At 36.7% G+C, this 16357-nt stretch overlaps 1 long non-coding RNA gene across 1 annotated transcript in view; it reads left to right on the plus strand.

Moving 5' to 3' along the window:
- The window catches only part of LOC148112634 (uncharacterized), a 68963-nt gene extending 65432 nt beyond the window's left edge, over nt 1-3531 (plus strand). Inside the window, exon 5 of the long non-coding RNA XR_015729153.1 lies at nt 3212-3531. This is a non-coding gene — a long non-coding RNA (uncharacterized LOC148112634). The remainder of the gene's footprint in view (nt 1-3211) is intronic.
- The last annotated feature ends 12826 nt before the right edge of the window (nt 3532-16357 follow it).

A 16357-nucleotide genomic window follows, 5' to 3' on the forward strand; every position in this document is an offset into this window, starting at 1 on the left:
AGTATATGCTCCTAACCAACAGCAAGAAAAATTTTATAAGCTTTTGCATACCAAAATAATACAATGGGATTATAAATCATGTATATTAATGGGTGACTGGAATTGAGTATTGGATACCCAAAAAGACAAAAAAGGATTACTTCAAAATACCCAAAATCATGCAAGATTGCCTAAATCTTTTTTTGATATAATGGATGATATGGAGCTGAGAGATATCTCAGGCGGGAACGAAATGTTGAAGAAAAGGATTTTACTTTTTTTTCTGATAGACATCAATCCTTTTCTAGGATTGATTTTATATTAATTACTAATGCTTTCTTTTCTAGGGTAAAGAAGACAAAGATATGTTCAAGAATTTTATCTGATCATAGTCCGGTGTAGATGGAATTAGAGCAGGAAAAGGGAGCTAGAAAGTCTTGGAGGCTAAATGAAAATTTGTTTAGATATGAGGAAAATGTGAAAGAATGTAAAAAACAAATGAAAGAATTTTTTGCTATGAATATGCCCAAGGGTACGCCTATGGAAATGGTTTGGGATGCAAGTAAAGCATATATGAGAGGAACCTTAATATATTTGAATAATAAATATAGACGTAGACAAGAAAAGAAATGGAGGGACTTAGAAGAGGAAATAAAAAAGAAAATCCAACAGATAAGAAATCCAACAGATAAGAAAATAAAGGAAACAATAAATTTGTTGTGAGGGCAGTTTAATATGTTGATGGCAGACCAAGTGGCAACTAACTTACAATATGCTAAACATAACACTTTTTGTAATGCAAATAAACCAGGTAGATGGTTCGCCTACTTGTTAAGGAAAAAACAAAAGCTATGTACTATAGAAAAAATAGAATACAAAGGTAAAGAGGTATATCAACAAAATATGTTTAAAAAAGCTTTTTTAGAATTCTATACAAAGTTATATGCTAGTGATACAATTCAAGGCAAAGATATAGACAGATATTTACAGGAGGAGAATATCCCTGTAATTACATCAGAGCAAAGGGAAGGACTGAACCAACCAATAACTTCGGAAGAAATTATTTTAGCAATTAAACAGTTAAAGGGGGGTAAAGTTCCAGGCACAGATGGACTGACAGCTGTTTATTATAAAAATTTGCAGTTAGAAATGGTAGAACCACTTAAGGAACTATTTTGTAAGATTCAAGCCGGAGGAGATGTACCCCCTTCTTGGAGAACAGCTTTTATTTCATTGATTCCAAAGGAGGATCAAGACCGTAGTCAACCTAAGAATTATAGGCCAATATCGTTTTTAAATACTGATTATAAGATTTTTGCTAAAATATTAGCAAATAGGTTAATGGTAATCATGCAACAAATGATTCATAATGACCAATCTGGATTTATAAGCGGGAGACAAATGAAATGTAATGTAAGACAAATTGTAAACTTATTGGAATATTTGGAAAGGAACAACCAAGTCCCTGCAGCGCTTATCTTTTTGGATGCGGAGAAGGCATTTGATCGATTGAATTGGAAATTTTTATTGAAAATAATAGAAAAGATGCAGTTTGGAGAATACTTTACACAATCTATTAGAGCAATATATCAGAGACAAACAGCACAAATAATAATTAATGGTGGTTTAACAGAAACTTTTAAAATTGAAAAAGGAACAAGACAGGGATGCCCTCTATCACCATTATTGTTTATTTTAACTTTGGAACCTTTATTGAATAAAATACGAGGGTCAAATAAAAAAAAGGGAATTAAAATTAGACATCATGATTATAGATTAAGAGCATTTGCAGATGACTTGGTTGTTACTTTAACTCAACCAGTACAATCAGCTACAGGTTTAATGGATATAATTAGCCAATATGGACAAATGTCTGGATTTAAAATAAATAAACAAAAAACAAAGATAATAACTAAAAATATGACGGTAATGTAAAAAGAAGAACTAGAAAGACTAACAGGATTTGAAATAGTAAAAAAGGTTAAATATCTAGGGGTATATATCACAGCTTCAAATGTAAAATTATATAAAAATAATTATGAATTGTTACGGCAAAAAATACAGAAAGAGATGGAGAATTGGGGAAAACTGCAATTATCTCTGTTGGGAAGAATAGCAGCAATAAAAATGAATGTTTTACCTAGGTTTCTATTTTTGTTCCAAATGATTCCAATACTCAAGAAAGATGAAAATTTGAGGGAATGGCAGAAGGGTATTAATAATTTTGTATGGGCAGGGAAAAGACCGAGAATAAAGTTAAAAATAATGCAAGATATACGTGAAAGAAGAGGCCTTAAAATGCCTAATCTAAGATTATACTATGAAGCAGCTGTCCTAACAATAATTAACTCAACAGAAGAAAGAATATTGAACATTGAAGGATATGATTTGTTATATGGCTGGCATGCTTACTTATTATATGATAAAAAGGTGGATAAGACCTTTAAAAGCCATATATTAAGGAATGCCTTGTTACGAGTTTGGAAAAAGTATCAATATAAGTTAAATTATAAGATACCTATATGGGCAATACCCAGACATGCGATAGAGAATATAAGTGTAGAACAAAAGCAAGAGGTGAACTTATAAAGAGCTTCTTAAAATGGAAGGAGGTGTATTGTAGTTAAAATCTTTAAATGCATTAAAAGAAGAAAGAATAATTGAAACCTGGTTTCAGTATGGTCAGTTGCAAGCTAGATGGAAAGAAGATCAGAGAATTGGTATCATGCAGAACGAGGAAATTTGGTAAAACAAATTAGAGACCAAGGTCAAATGCATATAAAAAGATTATATAATGTATTGATAGAAATAGATTCAGAAATGGAATTAGTTAAGGATTGTATGATAAAATGGGCACAAAACATTCAGGAACCAATAATGATGGAAACTTGGGAAAAAATATGGGTTAGAAATGTAAAATTTACGCAAGCACAAAATTTAAGAGAAAATTTTTATAAAATGTTCTATAGATGGCATTTAGATCCTAAAAAGTTGGCTTGTATGTATCCAAATTTACAATCTAAGTGTTGGAAATGTGATTGTGAAGATGCCACTTATTATCATATATGGTGGACTTGTAAAAAAGTTAAAGCATTTTGGATTAAAATATGGTGGATTATCCAAAATATTCTTTAAAAAAAGATAAAGTTTACTCCACAATTGTTTTTGCTGGGTATAATCACAGATTGTACAGTTATAGAGACTAAATTGATTTTAAATTTAATAACTGCAGCTAGACTTCTGGTGGCACAATATTGGAAGAAGGAAGAGTTGCCTACTATTGAAGAATGGATATTAAAAGTAGCGAATCTGGCAGAAATGGCGAAGATTTCAGCATATTTGAAAGATCATTCACAAGAAAGATATATATCGGAATGGAGAAGATGGATTGATTATATTCAAAACAAATATCGGACTAAAAAGTATCAAATAGCTTATGAATGAATAGAAAAATTAAGAGTATTTATATTTAGTTAAGTAAAAGGGGAGTTAAAGTGTGAAGGGGGGGGATAGGAATCCTTAGTTAATTAGCTTAGTTTAGCATATGATTGTTAATTGTTATACCCTGTATTTTGTTCTGGGAAGTTCGGGGGGGGGTGGAGGGTAAGGAAGGGAGGGGGGATGGGGAAATACTTGTAAATTTTTTTCTTCTTTTTGTAAAACTCTTTTTTTAAAAAACGCACAAAACAGGGATGTCTACTGTCCCCTTTACTATTTATACTGACCTTGGAAGTGCTAACTAGAAATATTAGATAAGATGAAGAAATAATAGGTATGGAAATAAAAAAAGAGAAATATAAGTTACAGGCGTTTGCAGATGATTTGGTTTTTATATTAGAAGATCCACTAGAAACCAGACCTAAGTTAATTTAAAATACAGAAGAATATGGTGAAGTTGCAGGATTGAAAATAAACAAGGAAAAGACAAAAATATAGTTAAAAATCTTACAGATACACAGAAAAGAGAGCTAATGGGAAAAATTGATATGCACATAACTTTCTTAACTAAGTAAAGTAGTCATGGATACAACTAACAGCAAAATATACAACGATTAAAGAGGATAATTATATGAAACTGATACAACAAATCAAATCAGATTTGGAGAAATGGAAAAACTTGCAATTGTCATTGATAGGAGTAATAGCTATTATAAAAATGAATATTTTATCAAGACTATTATATTTATTTCAAACAATTCCAATAAAGCTGGGAAAAAATATTTTGAGGAATTAAATAAAACAATACTAAGATACATTTGGGTAGGGGAAAAAGCAAGAATAAGCCTGAAAATGTTGCAAGATTCCAAAAAAGAGGGGACTTTGTGTTGCCAGATTGGGAATTGTATTATCAGGCATTAGTACTTACATGGGTGAAAGAATGGATTAATTTGAGGCATAAAAGACTATTAACTTTAGATGGACATGACCTTCAATTAGGTTGGCATGCTTTCTTATGGTATGGGAAGAATAAGATACATAGCTATTTTCAAAGACATTATATTAGAAATGCATTGCTATCAGTATGGTGTAAAAATTAAAGAACAACATTATTTGAAAATACCAGTCTGGCTTTCTACAATGGAAGCATTGATACACTCTAATGTTATTATTATGGGGAAAAAAGATATTTTGAATGAAAAGGGGAAATTAAAAGCTAAGCAAGAACTGAGTAGTCAAGGGATGGATATAGCATGGTGGCCACAAGTGCAGATACAATCTCAATATGAGAAAGATGCTAAAATGTATGGTTTTAATAAAGAATTAACAGAATTGGACCAGAGGTTGAAAGATGGTATCACTATAATATCATTGGCATTCAAATGGAACATTGAAATATTGAATAAAATAATCATGTATATCAATACTAGGATTACATAAGCTTGATTAATGCAACAACTATTATTATTACTACTATTGCTTGTTTGTATCAAAATGAATTATACCTAGAGGCCACGCTGTTCATGTATTGATATTGGTGTATATTTTTAAAAATCCAATAATTTTTTTTAACGAAGTTTGTTGGATTATATCGCAATTGTAAATTATGGCACATTTTAGCAAACTACTCCTAAAATGCAACTCTAATAATCATGCTAGCAACTCATATAATAAACCAACTACTAATACTTGGAATCATAAACAATTCATGATAAAACAATTCTAAATTGGCATGTAATTTAAGTACATTTGCCAAGATTCCCATCTGGCAAGTTGGAAATCTGCCAATGACTTGAATAGTGAAAAGAATGTTACATATGATCAAGTTTCAAACTTATGCAGATTTATTCCATCTCTAATTGCAAGAAAGAAAAATGGTTAGCATCACTTAATTCTTTTTAGGAGATTCATAATTCTAACAACAAGAGACTGTAGTTTTGGCTACAGTGTTGAGAAGACTTAGGGAACTGAAACTCATACATCTGGATGTCTTAAATAACAGTAGAGTGGGTCACTTATTTATTGTTGGGTGCCTTGTTCTATTTATATGTATTCAGGCTGCCTGTAGTCAAAGAGTACTGGAAAATTGTTTTCATTTCCAATAATTCTTCACTAGCAAAGTATTTTTTTTTCCTTTTGGAAAAATATTTTTCTTTTGGCATTGTAAAAGAAGCAGCTGTCAGCATTCCAGAAAAACCCCAGCTCCAAGTAAAGACTCTGAAGCAAGCATTTTCAAAGTTCTATTTACTAGAATAGGTAAACTGGCACATCTGGGAAAACCCGAATCTGAGAGGTCTAGGTTTTCCCGCAGTAAATCAAAAACCCCCAATCCCCTCAGTCCTCAATCGATCCACATGCTCCAATCAACCGCTGTCCAATCTCGAGGCATCACTCCGACCACTCCTTCTCCAGATGCAGGAAGCCCTGACTTTGACCTACAGGAAGAATGCTATTATATCTACAGACAACCCCTCTACTAAATCCCCCCTCCTACTTTCCCACACATGAGAAGGTGGCAGCATGGAAGCTTCCGGCCTAATATGGCTTCCAAAGCTGACAGCAGCTTTGGAAGAACAATAAAAATCAAAAGCTTTTACTGGAGTACATTTTAGAGAGGTGCTAGGAAGTAATAATATGGCACATTTCAGACATGTGGAAGGGATGATTTGCAGTATGTCCTTGGGGGGGAAAAATTATGCTTTTAAAATTGCAGTGGCATTCATGAGATAGTGGGACTCAAATACTAAGATGGTGGCTGAAATTTCAAAGAATCATCCCTTTTTATAATTACACATTACACACATGCAGCTCCCATCTTGAGATTTTTAACCCTCTCATCCTTGGGGCATGCCTTAAAATGTCCATATCAGTGCTCCATTACAAATATCCACTTGACCAACCTCCATTTATTAAGTTGCTTGGCCATCACTACCATCAGAAATGGCAAATATGTTTTATTTTAATGGTAAAGGAAATAAGAGAAGTGTCATTAATATTACAGTGAGTTACCCTTCACTAGCTAAGACGGTGCTGCCGATGGCAGTCTTGGTAAAATGCTCTCTGATAGTTTTGCTGTTTTTTATCATTCTCTGTGATTCACTATGGATTTCATACTCAAGAGACCAACTGCTAAGCATCAAGCAATTTTTCTTTGATGGGCAGCTTTCTGTGACTTCACCCCCCCCCCATCTTTACAAATGCAGAAAAGTTTCTAACACAAGAAGAAGCAATGGATGAACAATGGATAAACGAAAACAAATGGAGGAGACGCCGGAGGCGAAGAAGGGGTGAGCGAGTGAAGATTTCAAATAGACTAAGGAAAAGTGAGATAAAAACCTCTCTCCCTTCACTTTTTCTGACTAAATTATGTTCACTATCTGATAAGATGGATGAAATACTTATTTTAAATAGATGCAATTCTGTTTTTTATAACTCAGCAGCTCTCTGCTTCACTGAAACCTGGCTAAATGAGTCATAGCAGCCTGCATATCCCAGGGTTTCGGATACAAAGAGCAAGCAGAATTGCAGAAACATCAGGTAAAAAGAAGGGAAGAGGCGTATGTTTATATATTAACAGCAGCTGGTTCTAAAATGTAACTGTACTAAAGAAATTATGTGACGTGGACTTGGAGACGTTAATTATCAATTGCAAACCATTTTATTCTCCACAAGAGTTCTCCTCATTTCTCCTAATTGCTGTGTATGTTTTTCCACAAGCTTGTGTAAACAATGCATAACAAACTCTAGCTGACCAGATTATGTGGGCTGAAGTTAAATACCTAGATTCACTTCCAATTGTTGTAGGAGATTTCAACAAATCTAACTTAAGGAAAGAGCTACCAAAATATTTTCACCATGTCAATTATCTCACTAGAGATAGAGGTAGTCTCTATCTCACAAGAATACTCTAGACCACTGCTACACAACATTAAAAGATGCTTATCAGTCTTTACCACAAGCAGCTGTGGGAGACTCTGATCATTGCATGATTCACCTTGTACCTGCTTACAGACAAAGACTTAAAACCATGAAACCTACAATTAAATCAGTGAGGACTTGGACTGAGGAGGCAAAGCTAAAGCTACAGGCTTGCCTTGACTGCACTAATTGGAATGTTTTTGAAGATACCTCTGCAGACTTGGATGAATTCACAGATACTGTAACATCATATGTCAGTTTTTGTGAAGACCTATGTGTGCCGACCAGAAACCTATTTATTTATTTATTTATTAGTTTGATTTATATGCTGCCCTTCTCCGGAGACTCAGGGCGGCTTACAATGCATTAAGCAATAGCCTTCATACTTTTGTATATACCTTCTTAGTAGGGCTTTTTGGGCCCCCCTAAGCGGTGTTCTATATTATACAAAGTCAGCTTATTGCCCCCACAAACCGGGTCCTCATTTTACCTACCTCAGAAGGATGGAAGGCTGAATCAACCTTGAGCCTGGTGAGAATTGAACTCGCAGTAATTGCAGGCAGCTGACAGCTAAGTGCTACTTTAACAGCAGTTTAGTCTGCTGCGCCATCAAGGCTCTTATGAATATACAGTAACAATAAACCTTGGTTCACAGCTAAACTTAAGCAGGTATGTCATACCAAAGGGGAAGCCTACAGAAAAAGCAATAGAATGCTGTACAATCAGGCCAGAAACGTATTAACAAGGGAGATCACAGGAGCAAAGAGAAGCTACTCTGAAAAGCTAAAGAATCAACTCTCAACAAATAAACCAGCAAACATGTGGAAAATTCTTTAAAATGCCATCAGTTACAGCAAACCTTCTTCCCATGCTGAAGGAAATCAACAACTGGCAGATGACCTGAATGTGTTTTACTGTAGGTTTGAGAGAAAACTACTGCCACCCATCTCCATAATCCCCATCTCAGACACACCTACAACAGCCAAACCTCCTACAACTGACTGCATCTCGTTAGGCCCATCACCTCTGATGATTACAGAAAACGAGGTGCAAATTGCTTCTGTTGATCGTAAAATACAAATTAGATGGACATGACCTTGTAGATGACCTTCACGACTGTGTTCTCTTCACTGATAATGTTAAACTACTCAACACCACAGGCAATGCAACTACCCTTCAAAAAGACCTTGACTATGTGTCAGATTGGTCTATCAAGTGGCAATTTCAAATCTCAACCAATAAATGCTCCGTCTTGCACATTGGCAAAAAAAATCAAAACATAACATACTAATTAGATGGACATGACCTTGTAGATGGCCCTCACTCTGTCAAGGACCTTGGAGTACTCATTTCTAAAGATCTAAGTGCCAGAGCCCACTGTAACAACATTGCCAAAAAGGCATTAAGAGTTGTTAACCTAATCTTGCATAGCTTCTTCTCTGGTAATGTTGTACTACTAACTAGAGCATACAAAACATTTGCTAGACCAGTTCTTGAATACAGGTCATCTGTCTGGAACCCACACTGCATATTGGACATAAATACATTGAGAGAGTCCAGAGATATTTTACGAGAAGAGTCCTCCATTCCTCTAACCACAATAAAATACCTTATGCCACCAGACTCCAAATTTTGGGTTTAGACAACTTAGAACTATACCAACTTCAGTCTGACCTAAGCATAGTACATAAAATTATCTGCCACAATGTCCTTCCTGTCAATGACTACTTCAGTTTCAACCACAACAATACAAGAGCAAATAATAGATACAAACTCAAGGTAAACTGCTCCAAATTCGATTGCAGAAAATATGACTTCAGTAACAGAGTGGTCAATGCCTGGAATGCACTACCTGACTGTAGTTTCTTCCCCAAACCCCCAAAACTTTAACCTTAAACTCTCTACTGTTGACCTCACCCCATTCCTAAGAGGTCTGTAAGGGGTGTACATAAGTGCACCAGCATGCCTACTGTCCCTGTCCTAATATTCCTTTTTACTTACTCTTTTCATGTATTCAAATTATGTTTATGTTTATGTTATCTTATATATGCTTGACAAATAAATAAACTTAAACTTAAACTTAAGGTCTATTTCACAGACAAAAGCCAGGAAAAGCACCAGGCCCAGACAATATAACTCTTTCTTGGTTAAAAGCTTGTGCTGACCAACTGGCCCCCATCTTCACCTGCATCTTTAATAAATCACTTGAGATATGCTATGTTCCTTCTTGCTTCAAATGCTCTACTATCATCCCACTGCCGAAGAAACCCTCCTCCAAGGAACTGAATGACTTCAGACCGGTTGCTCTAACATCTGTAATTATGAAAACCTTTGAAAAGCTAATGCTGGCCCACCTGAAAACCATCACAGATCCGCTGTTAGACCCCTTGCAATTTGCCTACCAAGCAAATAGATTGACAGATGATGCTGTTAATATGACTCTGCACTACATCCTACAATATCTTGAATCTTCAAAGACGTATGCAAGGGTCCTCTTTGTAGACTTTAGATCAGCATTCAATACCATCATTCCAGATATTCTTCTAACTAAACTAAATCAACTAGCTGTACCTGACCACACTTGTAAATGGATCATAAGCTTCCTAACAGACAGGAAGTAGAAGGTGAAGCTAGGCAAAATCACATCAGATACCTGCACAATTAGCACAGGAGCCCTCCAGGGCTGTGTGTTCTCTCCACTTCTCTTCTCTCTATATATCAATGACTGCATTTCAAAAGATCCCTCTGTTAAAGTACCGAAGTTTGCAGATGATACAACATTTCATTGTTCATTCGAGACAACAACGACACTGCATACAGATGGGAAGTTGAATAACTAGCGTTGTGGTGCAACCAGAACAATCTTGAACTAAACACTCTGAAAACAATACTAGACAATACAGTATCAACAGTAGAGACCTTCAAGTTTCTGGGTTATATCATATTTCAAGACTTAAAATGGACATCTAATATCAAAAACATCATCAAAAAAGCACAACAATGAATGTTCTTTCTGTGCCAATTCAGAAAACTCAGACTGTCCAAGGAGCTGCTGATTCAGTTCTATAGAGGAATTATTGAGTCTTTCATCTGCATCTCTATAATTGTCTGGTTTGGCTCTGCAACCAAACAAGACAGACACAGACTTCAACAGATAATTAGAACTGCAGAAAAAACAATTGCTACCAACCTGCCTTCCATTGAGGACCTGTATACTGCACGAGTCAAAAAGAGAGCTATGGAAATATCTACAGACTCCTCATATCCTGGACATAAATTGTTTCAACTTCTACCCTCCCTCAAAATGACGCTATAGGGCAGTGCACACCAGAACAACTAGACACAAGGACAGTTTTTTCCCAATGCCAACACTCTGCTAAACAACTAATTCCCACAAAACTGTCAAATTATTTACTAAGACTGCATTACTATTATTCTTCTCATCCTTCCTATTACCTATCTTCTCCCATTTATGACTATAACCAGTGGTGGGATTCAGCCAGTTTGCACCACTTCAGGAAAACCGGTTGTTAACTTTCTGAGCAGTTTGGCAAACTGGTTGTTGGAAGAAATCATTAGGGCAGAGAACCGGTTGTTAAATTACTTGAATCCCACCACTGACTATAACCATGTTGCTTGTATCTTTATGATTTATATTGTTTTATTTCCTAGTATGATTTGATTGCTTATTAGTAACCTATGACTATCACTAAGTGTTGTATCTTATGATTCTTGATGAATTGTATTTTTTTTCTTTTATGTACACTGAGAGCATATGCACTAAAGACAAATTCCTTGTGTGCCCAATCACACTTGGCCAATAAAGAATTCTACTTACTATGCCTCTGAAATAATCCCATTCCAATAGGCATCCTGAATTACAAACTGATTAGCTGCATTTTATTGCAGCACAATGTGTGAATCAGCCCATGGGGTTAATTTATGGTTTGGCTGTTCCTTGGAAAGGAACAAATGTGTTAGTAGTAAAATTGATTGTCACAATGCCATTCTAATCTTTAACAATCTTAAAACAAAAAGACAAGCTCCAGCTCACATGCAAACCACATGCAAATGACAGAAAGATCAAGATGTTTTGCAATAATTTTTACTTCCTTCCGTCTGAAATAAATTAAAGTATTTTATTAAATACTTTAGAAATTATTACAGCTTTAACTGATTGGGTTAATCCTGGGGCAGGCTATTTGCAGGTGCTCTACCAGTTAGGGAAGACAAACAGTTCCCAGGTGCAAATGTTCAGTGCAAAAGTAGCATTAAGGCTGAAAAGTGAGAAATGACACACATACTGGAGCTGTAAATTGCCTCAAGAATTCTCTAAATTGCTGCATTCCTGACACTTGGTTTAAATTAGAATTCTGCAGTTAGGTGTTTTTCTCCTGGTACACATTATTACACTAACGCAAAGTACCATAACATGACTGGAGCTCAGAAAATGGCACAGTGTAATAATTTTCTCTGCTCAAATTATTAAATAAAAAACAAAAAAGCAGTTCAACCTGCTTCTTGTTGTTTTATGTCATTGTTAAAGGTTGAACAATTTGGCATAAGAAAGCCTTACTTGCTAATTAAAAGGCTAATATCATTTCATAAAGACTCTAATGTTGCCAGGACAAAAAAGACATTTCTTTTCCTCACTAATAAAATACATCAAGGAAAGCCACAGGGAAAATCAGAGAGGATACTAATTGAATGCCTAAAAATAAAAATGCTGTATTATAGCTCATCGTACTTTGTTATTGTCCTACATATTGTAGGAATTAGTATTTTACTGTATATTACTACAACAGAGGGAATTATTTAAATAATCTATGGCTTCCACTGCAAAAAAGCTGCTTTCTGACTCAATGAAAATAAATCAGGAGAATTTATTATGAATCAATGGAACAACAATCTCTCTAGTTCATTCAGCATGTAATTACAGTTTCTTTAAAAGTGCCAAAGAAAGGATTTAAATTTATCACTGCTCATTAAGCTTGGAAAGGACTGTGTTAATTGGATGTCAGCCTTCTTAATTCACTCACATGTTTGCTGACAAAAGAAGACCATTTGATTTAAACAAGACTGCCAAACTTTATGTATTTACCTATCTCACTAAACTTTCTAAGTTGTAGGTAAATTATAGGAATGTTGAATTATCATCTGAAAGATGACAATGTAATAAAATTTAAGGATCTTGCAAGATTATTCCTCACTGAAATATGGACTGAATATTGGTAATGAAATATTTGTTATGAATATTAGTTATGAAATCAAATTAAAAATGAAGATAAGAAATTTCTGGAAAGATCCATAGGCACCTCATAAGAGTTGGCAGTATTAGAAAAACACTTTTTAAAAGATTTAATCCAATATATTATAATGAATTATAATGCTTGTCTTGGATCAAGGTTTCTCAAATTCCTGCATATTTGGCAAGTCTGTAGGTGAAGGAAGTAGCTATTCACCAGCAGTGGCCAAGGAGACTGCTGATAAACCACTTCCACTCAAGATACCATGCCTTTGATCCTGGGCCCCCACTCCTTATCCCAGAAGTTCATCTAAGCCTTAGTCCTAGTGATCTGCCATCTGCACAGCCATCCATTCTTAGCAGATAGATAGATAGATAGATAGATAGATAGATAGATAGATAGATAGATAGATAGATAGAGATAGAGATAGAGATAGAGATAGAGATAGAGATAGAGATAGAGATAGAGATAGAGATAGAGATAGAGATATATAGATATCAGGTCAAATTTGGCCCATGGGCCACATTTTTCTGACCACTGTCTTTTTTCCATATTGCCATTTTGTACCATTTGAGCATTGACTCCAACACCAATTTTTCTCATATTATATGTTTTGGGGAAATGAGTTGATTTAATTTTGACCCACTTCCTATCTCCTAGAAATCACACACACAAAAAAGAATTGACACCTTATTTTAACTTGCTGTAGTAGTGGAGTAGTAATGGATAAGCCATTTTCCCATTGGCATAAATTATTGCCTTTCCTGCCTTTGAGTTTTCAGATTCAAGCCAGATATTTTTCATACTCCTAAACATATTTTTAATTTATGCTCAAGCTCTGACAAATTGACATTCATATGTACTTTGGTAAATGTGCTAGCTTCTGGATGTCTCTATCACACAACAACACCTGATTTAGCCACAAAATAATCCTCCTTTTAACTGAATTTAACTAGTCTCCTATATTACAGAAGGGGGTTAATTCTTTGAAGGAAAATAAAACTGCCTTACAGAGGCAGATGTTACAGATAAGCATGGTAATGCTGTAGATACAAACTACTCTATCTTGCTATTGGTGAACTCTAATTCTAATAATTTCATTTCTTTCTTTTTTTTAAGTGTTCCTTGTCTATATTTGAAGTGCATGCTCACAGAATGTTTAGTCTATTTGGTTATGCTTCAAAATTATTGACCAGGACTGATAGATAGCCATGCTTCCTACATAAGATATTATTTCTCGTACAAATGAAGTAGATATATAACATTTGACATCTCCTCACTTTGAATAACATTGTGTTCCCTTGGAACTCATACAAATAAGGAAAGAAAATAATGGTCCAGTCAGTCATGGAGCAAATCTTTACGCTTAGCATGCAAAAAATAGTATAATAGATTAATACTTGTCTTTAGGAATAGTGTTTAACTATCAGATATGATTAAAAATGCATGTTAACTTGTAAGAATCAATTACTGCAAAAGGTCAACTGAACCAAGAGAAAACTCAAGGAAAAATAAAATCTGATGCTGCAGATGCCACAAAAATAAATACTGCATGAGCATGTATGTTTAGTGCAGAAAATCATGTTCTGTGTAAAATATAACATTTTTAAATTTGTTTTAAAATTTTTGGCATACAGCCAAATCAAACCTAGTGATGAAATTACACAAGTTGCAGTCAAAACAACTCAACAGTGACACATTGCTGAAAAAACTATAGAAAACAATAAGGAGAGAACCAAGGCAATTTCCAGATGCTTTGCAGGCCTCTCTTTTCAGTGAGACTTATTCACAGATAAATGTACTTCACATTGCAGTCTCTGGCAGCACTATTTGATTAATCAGCATATTGATGAAATCATTCTTTTCTTGAAAGAGGCGGTGGTGAGGCTCCTCCTCAAGAAGCCTGCTCTGGATCCGGCTGTTTTGGCTAACTATCGTCCGGTCTCCAATCTTCCCTTCTTGGCGAAGGTTGTTGAGAGTGTGGTGGCGCGACAGCTTCCTGGGTACCTGGATGAAGCTGTCTATCTGGATCCACTCCAGTCCGGCTTCAGGCCTGGGCACAGCACGGAAACGGCATTGGTCGCGTTGGTGGATGATCTCTGGAGGGCTCGGGATAGGGGTTGCTCCTCTGTCCTGGTCCTGTTAGATCTCTCAGCGGCTTTTGATACCATCAACCATGGTATCCTGCTGCGCCGGTTGGAGGGGTTGGGAGTGGGGGGCACCGTTCTGCGGTGGTTCTCCTCCTATCTTTCCAAGCGGTCACAGTCGGTGTTGGCAGGGGGGCAGAGGTTGACCCCGAGGTGCCTTGTTTGTGGGGTGCCTCAGGGGTTGGTCCTCTCGCCCCTTCTGTTCAACATTTATGTGAAGCCGCTGGGTGAGATCATCCGTGGCTTTGGGGTGGAGTTCCATCAGTACTCTGATGATACGCAGCTGTACATCTCCACCCCAGGCCATCCCAACGATGCCCTTGAAGTGATGTCCCAGTGCCTGGAGGCCGTGCGGATCTGGATGGGGAGTAACAGGCTCCGACTCAACCTCTCCAAGACCGAGTGGCTGTGGCTTCCGGCGTCCCGATATAGCCAGCTGGTGCCATCGCTGGCTATTGGGGGCAAGTTATTGGCCCCCACGGATAGGGCTCGCAACTTGGGCGTCCTCCTGGATGCACGGCTGTCTTTAGAAGAGCATATGATGGCCGTGGCCAGGGGGGCTTTTTATCAGGTCCCCCTGATTCGCCAGTTGCGTCCCTTTCTGGATCAGGATTCCTTACGCACAGTCACTCAGGCACTCGTCACTTCCCGCCTGGACTATTGCAATGCTCTCTATATGGGGCTCCCCTTGAGGAGTACCCAGAGGCTCCAACTGGTGCAGAATGCAGCCACGCGGGGGATTATGGGAGCGAGGGGTTGCTCCCATGTGACACCTCTCCTGCGTGACCTGCATTGGCTTCCAGTGGTCTTCTGGGTGCGCTTCAAGGTGTTGGTTACCACCTTTAAAGCGCTCCATGGCATAGGACCTGGGTATTTGCGGGACCGCCTTTTGCCGATAGCCTCCCACCGACCAGTACGCTCCCACAGAGAGGGACTCCTCAGGGTGCCGTCAGCCAGGCAATGTTGGCTGGTGACCCCCAGGGGGAGGGCCTTCTCTGTGGCAGCTCCCGCCCTCTGGAACGATTTGCCCCCGGAGATAAGAAGGATATCGGATCTCCGGGTCTTTCGCCGTGCCCTGAAAACTTTTCTTTTCCATCCCCGCCCCCTTTTTTAGTTTTTTAATTGTTTAGTTTTTAATCTGTTAATGGGTTTTAATTCGAATTGTTTTAAATTTGGGCCAAAGTATATAATTCTTTTAATAATTTTAAATTTTGTATTGTTATGTGTTTTAGTTCTGGCTGTGCACCGCCCTGAGTCCACTAGGAGAAGGGCGGTATACAAATTGAATAAAAAAAAAATTAAAAAAAAAAAATCCAGGACCATTGGTCCAGACCATCTCAACCATCCCATACATTGTATATATACAGTATAGACAGAAATGATATTTTGTGAATAAAGTTGTTAGTAGCTATTAGTTTCCTTCACATATTAAACACAAAATCCTAGCACTGATCCACAATTTCTGTCTGCCTTCATTCTGTATATTGTAGTCCACAAGACATTAATTTAAATCTTGTTCAGTGTAGTTGTGCCAAAGTTAACACACGATCAAAATCAAAGCACAAGAAAGTGGCAAAGAGTGACAGGGCTGGAAGCTGAAATAATTATTAGCAACAGTGGGAAAGTCTG

The sequence above is a fragment of the Pantherophis guttatus genome, chromosome 8, assembly GCF_059756535.1.
Source record: "Pantherophis guttatus breed Tessera chromosome 8, ASM5975653v1, whole genome shotgun sequence".
Classification (NCBI taxonomy): domain Eukaryota; kingdom Metazoa; phylum Chordata; class Lepidosauria; order Squamata; family Colubridae; genus Pantherophis; species Pantherophis guttatus.